At 42.3% G+C, this 8,720-nt stretch overlaps 1 pseudogene; it reads left to right on the top strand.

Moving 5' to 3' along the window:
- The first annotated feature begins 2,578 nt into the window (after positions 1 to 2,578).
- On the top strand, positions 2,579 to 3,228 carry LOC136478085 (uncharacterized; annotated as a pseudogene).
- The last annotated feature ends 5,492 nt before the right edge of the window (positions 3,229 to 8,720 follow it).

Here is an 8,720-nt window from a genome sequence, read left to right as displayed (position 1 = left end):
GATGGGATGCATATTCTACCTTCTAATGTTCCATGACCCTTAATAGACAGAACTTTTGCTCAATAGTGTTGAGCCATTCATCCGCCTGGAGCGGTTCCTCGGCCACCTTGAAGATAGGAGGCTTGGTGTCTAGGAAATCCTTGAAAGTGCTGTACTGGTTTGACTCAGGCCCCTATTGTTGCTGGCGGGTGTGAGCCGTGTTCTATGCAATGAGGCATAGTGTTTCCTCCATAGCTCTCTGACTTCCTAGGAATTGTGCAAAGAACTCATTAGCAGACACTGGCGGCGGTGGTGGTAAGTCATCGTCATTGCCCTCTTGGCTGCTGCCTGCCCCAGCATGAGTGCGAGTCATCTGCAAAGTTGCAGCAATAAGTGATTTATTGGATGATGTCAAGAGATTGCAGATGAATTGTATAATCATGCCAAACTAAAATTACTAGAGAGAATCTTAAATTCATACAATAAAATAGAGGCATAATAATTCATTATCAGCAACATGACATCACCAATTTGATCACTTATTGGGCTCGCAGTGCTTTAATATACAAGTCATAATCACCAATAAAACAAATGGGAATTGCATTAAAGTTCAACCCTAATACGAAACCATATGTAGAGTGCCAATATTACATAGAAGCCCAAACGCAATTATCAAACTTCAACTATAGGTCCATTACATAAATAGTAGGGATACATCTAGTGCTTTAACTAGTCCCTAGGCGATTCTAATCTTCATTATGATCGCTGTCGAGGTTGGATATAGGATCATCCTCATTCTTTGGCACCACATCTTACTCGTCCTAGCTATAATCTTCTTTCTCATTAAGGATTGTGTGTAGTTGGTTGTTCAAATAATGCACCTCATGCTGAAGATCCATCACTACATGCTGGACCTGTGCAAGCTACTGGCACAAGTGCCTCTCAATGCAGGTCCTACTAGACACTCATGGCATGGGACCTAGTCTCATTCTGCTTCTGCCATTGTTGCATGGTTGTTTGCTAGGATCTGCTAGGCGCATAGCTGTGAACACCTGGGCACGGGCAAACCTCTAGCTATTTTCACAGTCCTGCTAACATTGCTTGATCATCCACTTTTTCCTCTTGAGTGATAGCTCTCTACTAATCAACTTGCTCCATTTAGGTGTGGAGATTTCCCAAAGCTACATATGCTTGACCAGTTTCCCATCGAGCCTCACTTGCTGCCTTTTTATGCTTGCGCACTGTGCTTCTTAAGCTTATGCTATGTGGCTTCGGCTCTCATGAGCTTATCCATGCAAGTAGTATAGGACTCCTGCCACAAGTCCTTGGTGTCTTGATGAGTGTAGAACATCTTAATTACAACAAACATGGCGCTCATGGTGGGACTAGAACTATCTGCCTGCTCACCCTAATCTCGGATCAACACATTGTGGTTGTAGTGTGCCCATACTATTGTGGATGGATCCAGTAGAGAAAAAGTACCAGCGGCACTGCTGGTAAGCTCATCCCTGTGCTACTAACAAATCTAACTGAGTACCTTGAAGGCTATAACTTGGGCAGCCTTCTAAGGAGTTCTTCCTTCAGATTCCCACCTTCCATTCCTGCTAGAAGGGTGCTTTAGTATGAGCTAGTATGGTTAGCTATACTTCATACCATGGTTGTCCCTCCTAGGTATACTTCGTTCCAGTAATAGAGGGGCAGTTCATAATACCCCGCATAGTGCAAGACTCTCCAAAGCAGAGCAGGAGTTCTGAACATCAATAGGAAACTCTCACTTCTAGCTGTTGCTGCCATCTGTACCAACAACATGTGCAACTTTCATGAGACAAAGTCATAATGGATAAGAGTTATATAACCTGAGTAAGAGATCTATAAGGGGAGGAACAATGCAAGTATTGAATAATGAGTTATCATGATGCGCACAAAAAAATGCTACAAGAAAACTGCAAATGACTACACAAGAGAAGGAGTTGAAACAAAAAGAGAGCAAGAAAAGATACAATAGGATGGTGAGAGAACACTGAGCAAACAATTTGCATCCAGACTCAATAGCCATGGAGAGCCCTCACTTTAACCCTCAGTTTATTTTCCCTTCTTCACCTCAATCGCATGAAGCGCCTTCACACGAGATGGAAATATGCGAATTGAGGGGCATGCCTGTTAACTGTTGCGCCAACTGTAGTTCAAAATATAGAAGTCCATACCCCTGAAGTGGCTATGACATAGACCATACATAGGCAACGAGTGACCACTAGAGAGAGAAATGCCCTTCTATGCCATCACAATTGAGCTTTTGAAGCAAACATTGGAAGAAGTGCTAGAGGGTGTGCGAATGGAAAGTGCAATGATTCGAACTGACCCAACTCAACCGAGTGTGGTTTACAATGGTAATTAGCCTTGATCAGTATATATTGTTGGTACTTTCACCTTCACTCTTCTATTCTAAAAACTCATACCTTTTGTTACTACAGGTGGTGTCACCCAGGAAACTCCAGTTCCACCACCTAATAATTGCACAGGTACATAGACACAACCATCTATAGTTGATGGTACCTCTTCAATGCCTCCAAATGGTGCACAAGCTCATACGCTAGACTCTATGGTCGAGGATGGTATTTTCTTTATTAAATTTATCCTTTTTTGTTTTTTTGTATGCCATTATGTTTCTCTCATCATATATGTGGCCGTGTTGCACAGACTATGATGAGGATGTCATATTTGAGGAGGATGAGGAAGAGGATGAGGCGTACTTTTTTGCTAGACAAGGTACATCATGTAATAGTCAAAACATTCTTTCATAAACTTTCTTTCAACGCGTAACACATCAACATTTTATCAGAAGACTGATGAGGAGGGAACCGATGTTGAGCACATTCTCAACATGGATGAGGAAGAGAACAGTGAGCCTAATGTCCCAGATCCATATGATAGGGTTTACGCTAATGTCCCGTTAGAGTCACACATGCTACCATCGGTGCCGAACTTTGTGATCACTGCAATGCAAAGAAATTCGAGGGTGAACCACCTGGATTCTATTGTTGGGGTGGAAAGATTCATCTTTCAACTCCTGAGACACCACCAGAGCTCATGAGGTTGTGGTCAAGCTCGAACGCTGATGCTAGGCACTTTCGTGCAAACATAAGATATTTCAATGGCCACTTCTCTTTCACTTCTCTATACTGCCACCTAGATTGTGTGACCACTAACATGCGAGTCTGCGGTGTCTACACATTCCATGCCCATGGCTAGATTTACCATAACATACGATCATTTGGTAAAGAGGATGGTGTCGAAAAGAGACACCTCGAGCTTTATTTTTATGACAATGATCCGTCCCTCGAGCATCGGATGAGCAAGTGCTGTGAGCAATGCACCCAAAAAGATAGAGAAGTTATAGAGCAATTGGTTAGTATCTTTAATGGGAATCCCTACTCATAGCAACTAAGGAGTATGGGACACGTTGAAAACCTCAAGGATTACCGGGTCGAGTTGAACCTTGACCAGCGGCTTGACTGGAGAACATATAATGTGCCATTGACATTAGAGGTGGCCACCGTCTGGGTTGAGGGGAGTGAGTGTCATGGCCAATTCAAGCATAGTGTTCTCCTACAAGGGAAGGATCGGTCTATACATGGCATCTGCTCATATAATGCATGCTATGACCCACTAGTCATACCCGATGTTCTTTCCAATGGGTGAGCTCGGGTGGCACAACTGCATTCCAAAAGTGGGTGTGACTATGGCTCACGTTGATCGAGCTCAAGCAATCTACAAAAAGCGTGTTGAGAATGGTGACGATGATGATGGAGGTAACTTGAACTCTTTTCAATAATGCAGTATAAACTCTTTTCTGTTAACGCATGATACTAATTCAAACAATGTCTCCCTATAGAACCTGTTTCGAATACATGTGTCTCCATGCGTGACTACTACTACTACAAGTTCCAAGATGCGGCCAGGGATATTTAATCCAATACTCTATGGCCAGTGTCTTTTCCAGTAGTTCGTCGTCGACACCTACATCAAGATTGAGAGCTCACATTTAGACTACATGAGGAACAATTAGGATACTTTGAGGGCTAACCTATACCAAGGCCTGGTGGACAGCATGCATTTGGGTGAAGGATCTGCTGAGAATGTCGGAAGGCGTACTGTCCTGTCTTTGTCATTCATCAGAGGACCCCTGTGATATGAGGCACCGATACATGGATGCAATGGCTCTGGTGTGAAAGTATGGTAAACCTAATATCTTCCTCACAATGATGTGCTACCCTAACTAGGATGAGATCAAGAATGAACTTTATCCATGCTAGACACCACAGGATCAGCCCAGATCTCATCACATGGGTCTTCAGAGCAAAGTTAGAGGCGATGAGGAAAATGTTGATGGAGAAAGACATACTTGGGAAGGTGAAGGCCTACGTATATGTAGTGGAGTTCTAGAAGAGGGGCTTGCTGCATGCACACTTCTTGCTAATAATGGAATGGAAGTACAAGCTCACATGTCCCGAGCAATATGACATGATTATCAGTGCAGAGCTACCAAACAAGAAGAAGTACCCTGAGCTCTACAAGATGGTGACAAAGCATATGATCATGGTCCCTGTAGGATGCTAAATCCATACTATCCATGCACAGTGGCCCGTGGGTCATGCAAGAATAGTTGCCCACGCCCATTCTATGAGGCAACATCATAGGGAAAGGATTCGTACCCCATCTATCGGCGACGCAATGATGGCCGCACGCTAAAAGTTTGAGGCCATTACCTGCACAATCAATGGGTCGTGCCTTACAACCCTTGCCTGCTACGTACCTTCAACTACCATATCAATGTTGAGGCTTGTGGGAGCATTAAATCAGTAAAGTATCTCCTACAACTAAAAAGAACAAAGTGTGGACATTTTTTGGTGTGACATTTGTTTTGGTTCGTCCGTCTGCCCACGCCTGTGATCCCATGACATCTTAATTACTAATTGATCGTGCCATTCTCCTTGATTGAATATTGCCTATCATGTGATAGAGGAATCATGACAAAATAGGAAGTAGAAAATTATTGTGCTATCTATATACACATTGCATGTTTGCATGCACCAGCATACATGGCAACGAGCAAAAGGAAAGAGAATTAACATAGAAGGAAAGAGAATTAAGACAAAAGGAACCTCTTTGCATTTATGAGAACCTTACCAAATCTACCTACATTTAATTACTTCCCCTCTTTACATTTGCAAAACAGATAGCTTTTTCCTCCTTTCATTTTGTTTCACGCTCACGTGTTCCATCGCCCTCGCATGCTATTTCTTGCGTGAACCATAGTTGATGTCATTTGTCTTCCATGGCTCAGCCTCCCAATCCCAAGAGCAGATCCCTACCTCTCCCTAGCTAGAGATCTAGCCTGTCAGAGGATCTCCTCGAGTCCATCAGGTAGCATCTCGTGTTAGGCCATGATGTGGCATCCTTTCGATCCGATTGCACCCCATGGCACGCCGCCATCCCATTCATGTCCTTTGGGCCTGCTCTTGCTACTCCTGTTCGACCCTGACTTGGACTATGTTAGATTCTACTACGTTCCAGAGAAGAAGGTCTTGTCCAAGACGTTGCCCAATGTGTGTGGCAAGATGGCGTGTGGCTCCTTGTGTGGGTGGATGGTGCTCATGGATTAGGCGACAGTCCATGACACTACTGAATCCATTCACTAGTGCCCATGCCCCCCATGTTGAGCTCTTGCCTAGCAGGACGAACACGTCATGGTGGCATCCTCATCGGAATGCGTGTCTAGGGTCCATGCCTGGTGGGTCCTCCATCCCACCAACAGCTACTGGGATGCGGATGCCATAGGTAGAGCCATCAAGCTAGAAGACATGAGGGACGTGTTCTTCCATGAGATCATGCTCTTGGCGCTGGCCTTGACACCGCCGGCCGTGAGTGCGTGGCCATGGCCATGCTTGGGTGCTCCACAAAGGTCATGTTCTGCTCGGGATGGAGTCAACAGCGCATGGACGCTGCTCGACACCAAACAAGAGTTCTCCATGGGGTCCATCGTCCACTACCAAGACAAGTTCTTAGCGATCGACTACACTAGAGAAATCTCCGTCTACAGCAGCAACGCCGCCGATGCTACTCCAACCACGACGCTGCTACCATCGCTGTCGCCACCTGTAGGGCTCTACCACCATAGATACCTAGAATCAAACAGTGAGCTGCACATTGTGGGTGCCATGGTGAGCACATTCCACAAGACATAGAGCTTCACCTACAACTAGCATGATCTACAAGTGCAACCTCCACGACCGTATGCCAGAGTGGTCTAGGGTGAGGGACATCAGTGATCAGACACTATTCATGTCTAAACATTTTAATGAAAGCTTCAGTGGAACAAGTGTATCCAAGTATAAGGAGAACAAAATCTACATGTCTAAGCCATTGTATGGGGATCCATACGACTTGTTCCATCGACTGGAGATCGTTGGTATTGCTACCGGCGCATCCAAAGTGAGGCCCGTCCAAGAAAAGATGTAGGGTTCTAAGGCTCTAGGTTGGATTCGACCCTAATCTCTAGAAGCTCTAGAGTTTGTGCAGCCTGTGATGCCGCGCACTCCGTGACTATGTTAAATTCATAAACTTTGATTTTTGGATTAAATGTCACTTTAACATTGGTATTTAATTTAACAGTATTGTTATCTTATCATGCGATCCATGTGTTTTTAGTATAAATTGTTAGTTATCCCATAGCAACGCATGGGCATGCTACCTAGTGAATTAAATGATTAAAGGTGTATAGGACAACAAGGAAGATCCCATGCTATACTTGCCTTTTACACTTGATCATATTTTTCTCAGTACTTTGTTTCTGGTCATCACCTTCTGATCTTCAGTGCTCACATACGGCTTTCGTTCTACTCGTAGCAAACATCACGCATAGGAAAACATGCATGAAGCAAACATAGAAAACTAAGAACAATACACCACATAAGAGAAAACAACGTACTAAAAGAGAGCTAGTTGCTACGGTCACAAAAGCGCAAGAAACACCAAAAATGAGTCTATGGTTCAAAAGGAACAAAACTACCGAGTCTTACATTATATAAACAAAAAGGAACAACTAAAAGCTTGATTTATTTTAGTTGAAATAAAAACATGGAAGAGTCATTAATTCAGTTTAAACAAATCATATTTATACATAAAATTGAGGTGAATCTAATTATATTTTATCTTATAAATATTATCATGTAATTTATTAAGCAAGTTAAACTTTAATCTTTGCAAAATAAATAAGTATGTGAGAACATCTAAACAAGCTATATATGATGCATGTTTAAGCTAATAAAATTAATAATTGAAAATCATATTTATATTAGCAATTAATAATCATATTAATATTTGTATATAAAACAACAGCAGTAGAAAACCTATATTGATTTTAATTATAAAACTAGTTGCATTAACTTAAGTCAAGTTAAATATGACAAGATGTCATGGCTAACCCGTGAACTATGTTCAATGATCAGAGCTTAAAGGATGGAATGGTGATGAATTAAAGCTTTAGAATTTATTTATGGGGTAGAACTTATATGTGCACGATGTTGACAATGATACATGGAAAAAGAAAAGATAATAACACGTAGCTACACATGAGGTTTTATATGGATTCATATAGAACAAAGAACCTATGCACTCTAAGCATGATTCACGTAGGAACCGATGACAAAAGAATTAATATGGATCGAGTATTGGATACCAAAAGAAAGAATGTAGATTGGTTATTTTAATAGATGGCTAAATCATGATTGATTGTCTGGATACTAAATATCATGAAAAAGTGCATAGAGGGAGGAAGAAAGATAATTATAGAAGAACTCACCAAATGTGTAGGTAGACGACGTGGTGCTCAAGGCTGAAACATGTACGCAAACATGCATCTCTTGCTGCAAGGCGCAGAGGATGGTTGCATGTGTGCGGGCATACGGCACGGCTCAAGGTGAGAATAGCCAGCACGAGCAGCGATAGACGCTGTGATCTAGGGCAGTAGTAGGAGTTGATCTATTTTGTTGTGAGAAAAAGAAACAAGAAGAGGATACGGCCATGTTAGAGATCGGTAGGAACATGGCAGGAGGCCTTAATTGTTGCCGAGAAGAGGATGGCTAGGCTGGGCAGCGTGGCGGCGGCGGCGGCTGACACCGACGGCGAGAGGAGGAGAAAAATCTAATTTACTACACGAGGGATTTCCCAAACTAGGGGCTCCCCTTATGATAGTTTTGGTGTGCTTTGCCCAAGGGGTTGGTACACATTTATATGAGAAAAACTCCCCACATCTACATCAACTAGCAATATGGTACTAATTGATGTTGCACCTCCACATTTACTAATGGGCCTAAATAATCATTAAAACCCATTAGTAAATAAATGCATGGGCCTTTACGATTTATTAGGATTATTACACATGAGCTTTGAGCGTTGGGAAAAATGAGAGATTTATTATTTTCGGAATTAATTAATTTCAGTGGATAAAATAATTCTAGAAAAGTCTAGAATTATTATTTAAGCTACGAAAAATACTCCGAAGGCTCTAAAAATTTGGGGAAAATTCCCAGAGACATTATGGAACATGAGGAACCCAAATAAAGTATTTGGAGCCCATGATAAGATAATTTAGAGTATCTAAAAATTAAATTATGCTCACAGACAAGTAGGAACAAGTTCCAGAAAAAGCTTGAAAAATTCCTGAGAAGTTTGTAGAGATT

The sequence above is a fragment of the Miscanthus floridulus genome, chromosome 8 (assembly GCF_019320115.1).
Source record: "Miscanthus floridulus cultivar M001 chromosome 8, ASM1932011v1, whole genome shotgun sequence".
Classification (NCBI taxonomy): Eukaryota; Viridiplantae; Streptophyta; class Magnoliopsida; order Poales; family Poaceae; genus Miscanthus; species Miscanthus floridulus.
The sequence above is the reverse complement of the archived record's forward strand: the minus strand, read 5'-3'. Positions and strand labels throughout refer to the sequence as shown.